Source organism: Ahaetulla prasina, chromosome 12 (genome assembly GCF_028640845.1).
Source record: "Ahaetulla prasina isolate Xishuangbanna chromosome 12, ASM2864084v1, whole genome shotgun sequence".
NCBI classification, from domain to species: domain Eukaryota; kingdom Metazoa; phylum Chordata; class Lepidosauria; order Squamata; family Colubridae; genus Ahaetulla; species Ahaetulla prasina.
The window spans coordinates 21,405,804-21,415,092 of record NC_080550.1 but is presented as its reverse complement, the minus strand read 5'-3'; positions in this window follow the sequence as shown (position 1 = coordinate 21,415,092).

Sequence of the window (9,289 nt, the reverse complement as noted above, 5' to 3'; positions counted from 1 at the left end):
TGACTCAAATCAAATCAAATGAATTATTTGGTCTGGTCTCTGGTCTATGACTGTAATATTGATTTGATTTGACTGGAGATGGTTGTCCTGATTACATATCTGTACATACATACCAGGGGCCTCTGCTAAGACTCAGACTGCTAAGACAGTCTGTTATTAACACAGCTGCTTGCAATTACTGCAGGTTCAAGCCACACCAGGCCCAAGGTTGACTCAGCCTTTCATCCTTTATAAGGTAGGTAAAATGAGGACCCAGATTGTTGGGGGCAATAAGTTGACTTTGTATATAATATACAAATGGATGAAGACTATTGCTTGACATAGTGTAAGCCGCCCTGAGTCTTCGGAGAAGGGTGGGATATAAATGCAAAAAAAAATAAAAATACATACAGTGCAGAGCACTGTACACCAGAACAACTAGACACAAGAACAGTTTCTTCCAGAACGCCATCACTCTGCTAAACAAATAATTCCCTCAACACTGTCAAACTATTTACTAAATCTGCACTACTATTAATCTTCTCATCGTTCCCATCACCCATCTCCTTCCACTTATGACTGAATGACTGTAACTTTGTTGCTTGTATCCTTACGATTTATACTGTAATTGATTGTTTCCTGATTGCTTAATTGTAGCCTATGACTATCATTAAGTGTTGTATCATTAAGTGTTAAATTTGTACCCTATGACTATCATTAAGTGTTGTAAGTGTTCTACCTTGATGAAGGTATCTTTTCTTTTTTGTACTCTGAGAGCATATGCACCAAGACAAATTCCTTGTGTGTCTAATCACACTTGGCCAATAAAAATTCTATTCTATTCTATTGTTTTATCCAAAATAGCTATGTGAGGGGGACTCCTGAGTGTTCACCAAATAAGATGTCAAGATGAGGGGGGCAGAAAACCTCCTCCTCTCAAAATGTCCCTTATATTTTCCACTTTACTTTTGTATTTTTTTCTGGAGGTAAGTTCACGCGCTCCCAAACAACAGACTGACTTCTAACCAAATACCTTTTTGCATTTTCTAAAAAATGCCTAAAGGGCTCATATACAAAGATGTATATACTCATATACAAAGAGACATCACCCTGCCAACAAAAGTGCATATAGTCAAGGCTGTGGTTTTCCCAGTTGCAATGGTATGGCTGTGAAAGTTGGACCATAAGGAAGGCTGAGCGCCAAAGAATTGAGGCCTTTGAACTCTGGTGCTGGAGAAGACTCCTGCGAGTCCCTTGGACTGCAAGGCAATCCAACCGGTCAGTCCTAGAGGAGATCAACCCTGACTGCTCTTTAGAAGGCCAGATCCTGAAGATGAAACTGAAATACTTTGGCCACCTAATGAGAAGGAAGGACGCTCTGGAGAAGAGCCTAATGCTGGGAAAGATTGAGGGCAAAAGAAGAATGGGACGACAGAAAAAGAGGTGGCTGGATCTGAAGCAGTCGGCATGAGCTTAAATGGACTCCAGAGGATGGGAGAGGAAAGGAAGGTCTGGAGGAACGTTGTCCATGGGGTCACGATGGGTCGGACATGACTTTGCAACTAACAACAGGAACAAAGATGGTGCTAATGGTTGCTTAATTTTATGCACGTGCTCTTCCTTTTTTGAGAAAGGCATTACAAAGGATTATGTGAAAAGTCCTATGCTGCATCAGCTATAATTGAGGAAACCACCTACCTTCTCTTGCCTAAATCTTAAACATTCTTACTCTTCCTTGTCTAACTTACATCGCCCAAAGAATTTTTATAGCTGAGATAAAGCAGAAGACATGACCAACAACACCCCGTTTTTCTTTTCTTTTTCTTTTTTTTAGAAAGAGATTAGGACACAGTTGTGGTAAATTGATGCAACAGGAATTCATGACAAAAGAAAGTGACACATGTCTAAAGATAAAATGTAAAGTTGGCAACACCTCCAACCCACACTACTTAACAGGAGGAACAGTCACAGGTGTGCGAAGATTATACGCATCCTGAACTAAGAATGCAACCTGGTCTATAAACAGATTCAGGACTTTCCCCTCATGTCAACAGCATAAAAATGCCACAGCATCTATTGTTGTATCCTTGTCATGTTACCTCTGCTTCATTTGTGAAGGCAGGTTAGATTCTGTAGCTGTTCTGCTATTAAAAGGGCCTTTTCTCTCTATATGTGTAGAGAGAACATCTAGACCTGGGGTCTCCAAACTTAGTAACTTTAAGGCTTGTGGACTTCAACTCCCAGAGTTGAGAGTTGGGAGAACTCTGGGAGTTGAAGTCCACAAACCTTAAAGTTACTAAGGTTGGAGACCCCTGGTCTAGACGTTCTATAACATGGGTGTCAAACTCGCTGCGTCACATGATGTTTTGCGATGTTTCCCCCATTCATGGACCTGAGGTGGGTGTGGCCTGCACGTTGACGCATCCGGCCCATGGGCTGCCAGTTTGACACCCCTGCTCTATGACATCTTGTCAATGGCCGACAGGAGCTGGGTGTTCCAATTAGCTACTTAACAGAATAACAAAGTTGGAAGGAATTTGAAGGTCTTCCGGTTCAACCTCCTGCTCAGGCAGAAGATCCTCAGAGAAATAGCTATCCAATGTCTCCTTAAAAATCTCCAGTGATGCATGCTAGCATTGCTTCCTTTAGTTCAGGGGTCTCCAACCTTGACAATTTTAAGACTTGTGGACTTCAACTCCCAGAATTCCTCAGCCAGCTTTGCTGGCTGAGGTATTCTGGGAGTTGAAGTCCACAAGTCTTAAAGTTGCCAAGGTTGGAGACCCCTGCTTTATTTCCTCTTCTTCCGTTTTAATGCTCAATAGGTAATTACACATTTTTAAAATTAGTTTTTCATCTCTCCCTGTTAATATCTCATCAAGTTCTGTTGCTTCTTTATAGAAACCATACATTTTAACATCTTTCTCATATCTTGAGTGCATTTGCCCATGTGGCCACCATGCCAAATCAATCCCTTGGCTATTCAGTTCTTGCTTAGTTTTAAGTTCCCGTTTTTCAGTCAAGATGTCCTTATATCTTATAACATTTTCCATGTTAACTACATTCGGATGTCTCAGTTGCCTCCATCGTGGAGAGCCAGACTGGTATTTTCAAATAGTGTTTTTCTTCCATTTTTGCCCACACTAACAATAATGCATTTCTAACGCAATGTCTTTGAAAATATCCATGTATTTTATTTTTGCCATACCATAAAAAGGTGTGCCACCCCAGTTGCAGATCATGCCCCTCCAGTGTTAATAATCGTCTGTGTCTCAAATTTATCCATTCTTTTCCTTAGTTTTAGGTTGGATCCAGGAGTGGGATTTAGCTTATTCGCCCCAGTTAAGGCGAACCGGTAGCTCCGACGATCAGCTGAGAGTGAACCAGTTCACTCTGATGATCAGGTGGGCTCGGCCACCCGCCCCTGAGCTATACTGACCTTTATTTCCTTTCTTGGAAGCCCAGCTGATCGGCGCGGTAGAGTGGATTGCAGCGCCTCAGCTGTTTTACTCACCGGGGCTGCAGTAGAAGGTAAGTTTTAGAGCTGAATTCAAATGCACCGCACGCGTGCACAGCGAACCAGTTGTTTACACTGCTTGAATCCCACCACTGGTTGGATCGCTCTTTGATCGTTGGATCGTTTCCACCCATTGCTTCTTGTCCTGCCTTCAGGTGCTTAGGAGAAAAGGTTGATCCCATATTGTTTGTGGCAGCCCCTCAAATATTGAAAGATATCTTTCCTGTCACCTCCTAGTCCTTCTTTTCATTAGACTAGACATACCCAGTTCCAGCAACTGTTCTTTTCACCTCCAGTTCTCTAATCATCTTTGTTTTTGTTCTCTGAATTCTTTTTAGAGTCATATTTTTATATCATAGCAAAACTGGAGGCATATTCCGAGTGTGGTTTTACCAATACATTATAAAGCAGTACATTATAAAGTGGTACTTAAGCCTGTTCAGGGACGAAACAATAAGATCTTTTTTAAAAAAACTGAAAATTTTTTATGGACATTTTCCTAAAAATAGAGATATTTTCAATTTCCTTAAGCTTCTGTTGTGATTCTACAATAATATTCTATGAACTGCCAGCTGGCCTGACCTGAAATATTTTGTAGTTTACAATGAGCCAGAAAAAAACAAAAAACCTTTTCTCCCAGCTGAATTACAAAGAACTTTCAAAAATTTCTTCCTGCAAGGAATGATAATTAAACTAACAATTTGTTGTCATTTTTACAACATCTAAGGCATCTAAAAATCAGGGTTTTGTCTAAGTTGCCATTAACATAGCTAGGACTACGGCACCTTATCTTGTTTTCCTACTCCTGAGGGCCATTGTGAAAACAGCCATGTCAAAAAAAAAAATGACATCTTGTCAGCTTTTGGGTTTTTTCCCCTCTGATTTTAAAATAATTTTCACATTAATAGAAACTTCACATGGGTGCCTTATTTGTTCTAACTATGCTGATGGCATCTTGAGATCTTCCAGCATGTTAAAATAATGCTAAAGTTGTGGAAGATCTCAAGATGACATCAACGTATTTGCAATTCAGAACACACCTGTGTTGAGGTTCTCCTAATGTAAAGATATTCATCAATAGGTTGAAAAGCAGTTATTAAATCAATTAAAATGCATCTCCTAAATTAAGTACCAATCATACCACTGCATATATCTTCTTTTGACTTCTGCCAACCCTTTTTTTTAAAAAAGCCCAACAGGTGGCAAATCTTGAAATGTAGAGTATGCTGATCCTGCATCTTTGATTTGATAAAACTCTTCATCTCAAGGGCTCTATTAAACTTCTTGTAGGTTCTCTTTGAAGATAAGCAAAAGATCTTAAAACCAGTAGTAGCTTTGCTTGGTTCTTTGCTTGGCATTATCACTTACTAAACAGTGACGCCTGCATGTTTTGGTTGACAACTGTTTCCAAAGGAAGCTTTGGAAAGGAAGCTTTACAGCAAACACAGCAGAAATGATCTTCCGACGCTGCTAATAATGAGTGGGTTTTGCACAAGAGCTGATAACAGAGGCTGTAATCTAAACCCAGATGGTATAATTACAAATGCATACTGACTTTAGACTAAGACCTCATCAAGTTTGCTGTGTCTGGTTTGAGTATGTACCTACCACTGGAGTTTGCAAACAGAGATTGATGGCTTAGGGCAGGGGTGTCAAACTCGATATCATTGAGGGCCGCATCAGGATTGTGTTTGATGTCGGGGGCCGGGGACAGCGTGGCCAGGATGGGCATGGCCAGTTTGACGTCACTTGTGTCGGGGGTGCTTGTGGTGGCCCGAGCGCTCAGCCAGCGAAAACGGGCTCCTCATCTCCATTTTCAGCCGCAACAGCCTCCTGCAGCCCTCTGCCAGTGAAAATAGCCGAAGAGGTTGTAAAAATGATTTTAAAAGCCTGTGATCATCAGGCAACTCATCTGGGATCGCCAAAGGATAAAAAAAGCTTTTAAAGAGTTCTGACGATCCCAGCTGAGTTGCCTGATTGCCAGAACCTTTTAAAAGCTTTTTTTTTACAGCCTCTTTAGCCAAAGAGGTTGTAGAAAAAATGCTTTTAAAGGGTTCTGACGATCCCAGCTGAGCCGCGCGATCATCAGAGCCTTTTTTTTTACTTTTAAAAGCATTTTTTTGGCTGAAGAAAAAATGCTTTTAAAAGTAAAAAAAAAAAAACCTCTGATGATCCTGTGGCTCAGATGGGGTGGGGAGGGGGAGCAGGGATTTTTGCTACAGGTTCTCCGAACCATCACCCACCATTGCTACCGGATCAGGTAATCCGGTCCGAACCGGAAGCATTTCACTCCTGACGGAGACGTCTTCGGCTTTGAAACTAAGATGAGCAGCACTCCCTAGAGTCGGGAACGACTAACACATATGTGCGAGGGGAACCTTTACCTTTACCTTTTTAAACCATCTAATCTCCAAAAAATAGGCTGATAATTTTCAATCCTATCAACTTGGGGTATCAGAGGATTAAAATTGCTTGTGTTTAACTTAACCTATAAACACAAAGTTGGCATTCTTGTCCACAGCCTGTCTACCTCCTGTCTGAATGAGACTATTGGTTGGTCTGTACACACAAGTTAATCAAACACAACTGAGTTGTTGATCTGTGCATGCAAATCTCTGGCACATACAGAATTATGTAAGATTGTCATTGCACGTCTTCTCAATTCTTATTTCACCTGAGCACTCAGGCAATAGAATCAGATTCTGCAGAATCTTGTAATAAACCTGTCAAGCTTGTTGTGCCAGTGAGTAATATAATAAATGATGTACATCATAAACAATGCCTCTATTATGCTGCTTTTGAGTCTTGCAGACTGTAGTCTGCTTCTAAACTTAGTTAGCAGCCACCACTGTGTTTTCTAGTTTGCTTCGCCAACCAGAATATGGTAATGGGCAGAAAACACACCAATCTCTTTCCTGTGTATAGGATCATGGTTCCTATCAGGATCTTCCTCTTGGTGGAAGGGCTAGGAAAAAGAAACGATGCCAGCCATTTTCACCTTTGCAATGATTTTTTTTTGTTCTTTTTATTAGAAACTCAAATGTAATAGCTAGGGAGAGGTTGCTTTCTACATTTGCCCTTGTCATAGTCAGTGGGAGGGAATTCTGTTACTGGAATGGAAAAATGGGTGTATGTGTGTGTACGTATGGGCAGGGCTGGGTGGCTGGGGGTTTGCAGGGGTTCGGGAGAACCTCTAGCTAAGATTCTGTGCAGTTCGGAGAACCCCCAAATCCCACCCCTGGCTGGGCCTTCCCACCCCACCCATTTTGGATGCAGGTAAGTGCAGGGCGCAAGTGGAGGCTCGTTGAGGGTGAAAAATGGGCCTACTGAAAGTTTGAAAACCCGTTTCTGGCCTCCAGAGGGCCTCCGGAGCCTGGGGAGACCATTTTCACCCTCCTGGAGGCTCAAGAAAAGCCTCCGGAGCCCGGGGAGGGGTAAAACCCCACCCCCACCGTGATGCAGGAGGCCGACTAGGCCACGCCCACCATGGCCATACCCACCCAGCCACTGGGCAGAGTACCCCTTGCTAACATTTTTGAAGCCCACCCTTGTGTATAGATCTGTGTTTATAGACACATACATACACAACATACATACAAATTTTTCAGTTCCAGGAACAGAACTCCCTTCCACTGACTATGATAAAGGAAAATGAATAGCACACATAGAAACACACACACTAGAGGTGGGTTTCAGCAGGTTCTGACCAGTTCTGGAGAACCGGTAGCGGAAATTTTGAGTTGTTCGGAGAACTGGTAGTGAAAATTCTGACTGGCCCCGCCCTCATCTATTCTCTGCCTCCTGAGTCCCAGCTGATCAGAAGGAAATGAGGATTTTACAGTAACCTTCCCCTGGATTGGGGACGGAATGGAGATTTTACAGTATCCTTCCCCTGCCACACCCACTAAGCCATGCTAACCAAGTCATGCCACGCCCACCAAGCCACACCCACAGAAGTAGTAAAAAAATTTGAAACCCACCACTGACACACACACACACACCTCGTATACAAAGAGTCTGACAATAAATATGATTGACGAAATATTAATTTAAGTAGAATTATTGCCTGTGTGGTCCTTCTAAATTGAATAGAAGCTGCTCAAATGGGAGATCACATAGATTATACAGATTATAGAGATTATGGTGTTGGGGAGACCCTGCTTCAATTGCTGTTCAACCATAGACCCCACTGGTCTTACTTTTATAACAAGTAAGTAGGGAAGTTCGGTGTAATAGGCCTATTGCATAAAAAGGGTTAAATGACTCAGTCTGCTAATCCAATGTTCTATTTAACCTCCAGGAAATCCCTTCAGGGTTCAATTAACTTTACTCAACTATCTTTTAGGAAGGCTAAACTTAGTCATAACTAAGTTGTATAAACTTAGTCAGCTATCATTCCTAGTCCTCTAAGTAAAAGGACTGAAATGAAAGGTGACCGATCAGCAAGGAGATGTAAGACTAATGGAAGACTGGGTTCTCCCAACACCCTACTCCCTGAACATAGTCTCTACGTTCACATTACATGCTTCACTACAAACTATCATAGATTAACATGATCAGCTAGTAATTCACATTACGTCATAGTTCTAGAGCTGAATTCCTAGAACGTACTGCCCAATCCCACTTTAGCCTAGCTGTGTGAATTCAGCCAGGTATTAGGAAGAGTAATCTGTAGACTTTCCTCCTATAACAAGTTGGTCCACAGAGCTTTTTTCTTCCTATAATAGTTCTGGCTATTTCTTTTATTTTGAAGGTCAGAGGGCAGCAAAGGACCCTGTAGATTTTAATCATTAGTGAAACCAGTACAGGCAACTTCCAAGAAAAGAAAATTAACTGTGGGCCAATGAAACACAACAATTTGGAGAAACACAATGACTGACAGGATAGAAAGCCATTTCTCTGCACTACCCTAAAAGTATCACAAATGGAAAAGGAGCAAAACCTAGACATTCTCCAGATGCCCAATAAGGCAAGCCAGGCAGAGGTTTGGCCTATACAACATTGGCACTGCCTGTCTGCAAAATCCCACTGATTCCTTTTGGCAGCCAATAGAGATTTTTTTTCCATTCCGCCAAGATCTTTAACAGCACGTTGATGTCATTTCTTCATGCCATTTATATTGTCAAACCAAATTTATATTGCTCATAATTTTCCTCTTTTCTGTTGTGCTGTTCCCTGTTTACATTTCAAGGCCTTCCCCCCCCAGTTCTGCATTGCTTTTATATAGCTGTATTTGTGTACAATGTCTTCCTGGCTCTACACTGACCTGGAAAGCTTCTGTTAATGCCAAGACTAAAAGCGCAGTAGGAGAAGTGGAAAATTGCCTTTGCCTCCTTGAAAATGCACCATCCCTGAACTCTTAAGAGCGCTCAATCTGGAAGGGAGAAAATGAGACAGGAGGAACCAGTCAGTGCAATTTCTGCAAATTCATCCCAAGCTACAGTACATTTAATGGATAAAACACCCAGATACAAATTGGGCAATATGATATACGCAGTACAGTGCAGTGAGATGTATGCAGTATCAATAGCACTTAGTCTTATATAGCACTTTACAGTGCTTTAAAGCTTTCTTTAAGCGGTTTACAGAGTCAGAATATTGCCCTCAACAATCTGGGTCCTCATTTTACCCACCTCGGAAGGACGGAGTCAACCTTGAGCCTGGTGAGAGTTGAACTGCCAAATTGCAGGCAACTGGCAGTCAGCAAAAGTAGCTTGCAGTACTGCACTCTAACCACTGTGCCACCGTGGCTCATGCAGATCTATATATTGGAGAAACAAAACAACCACTTCACAA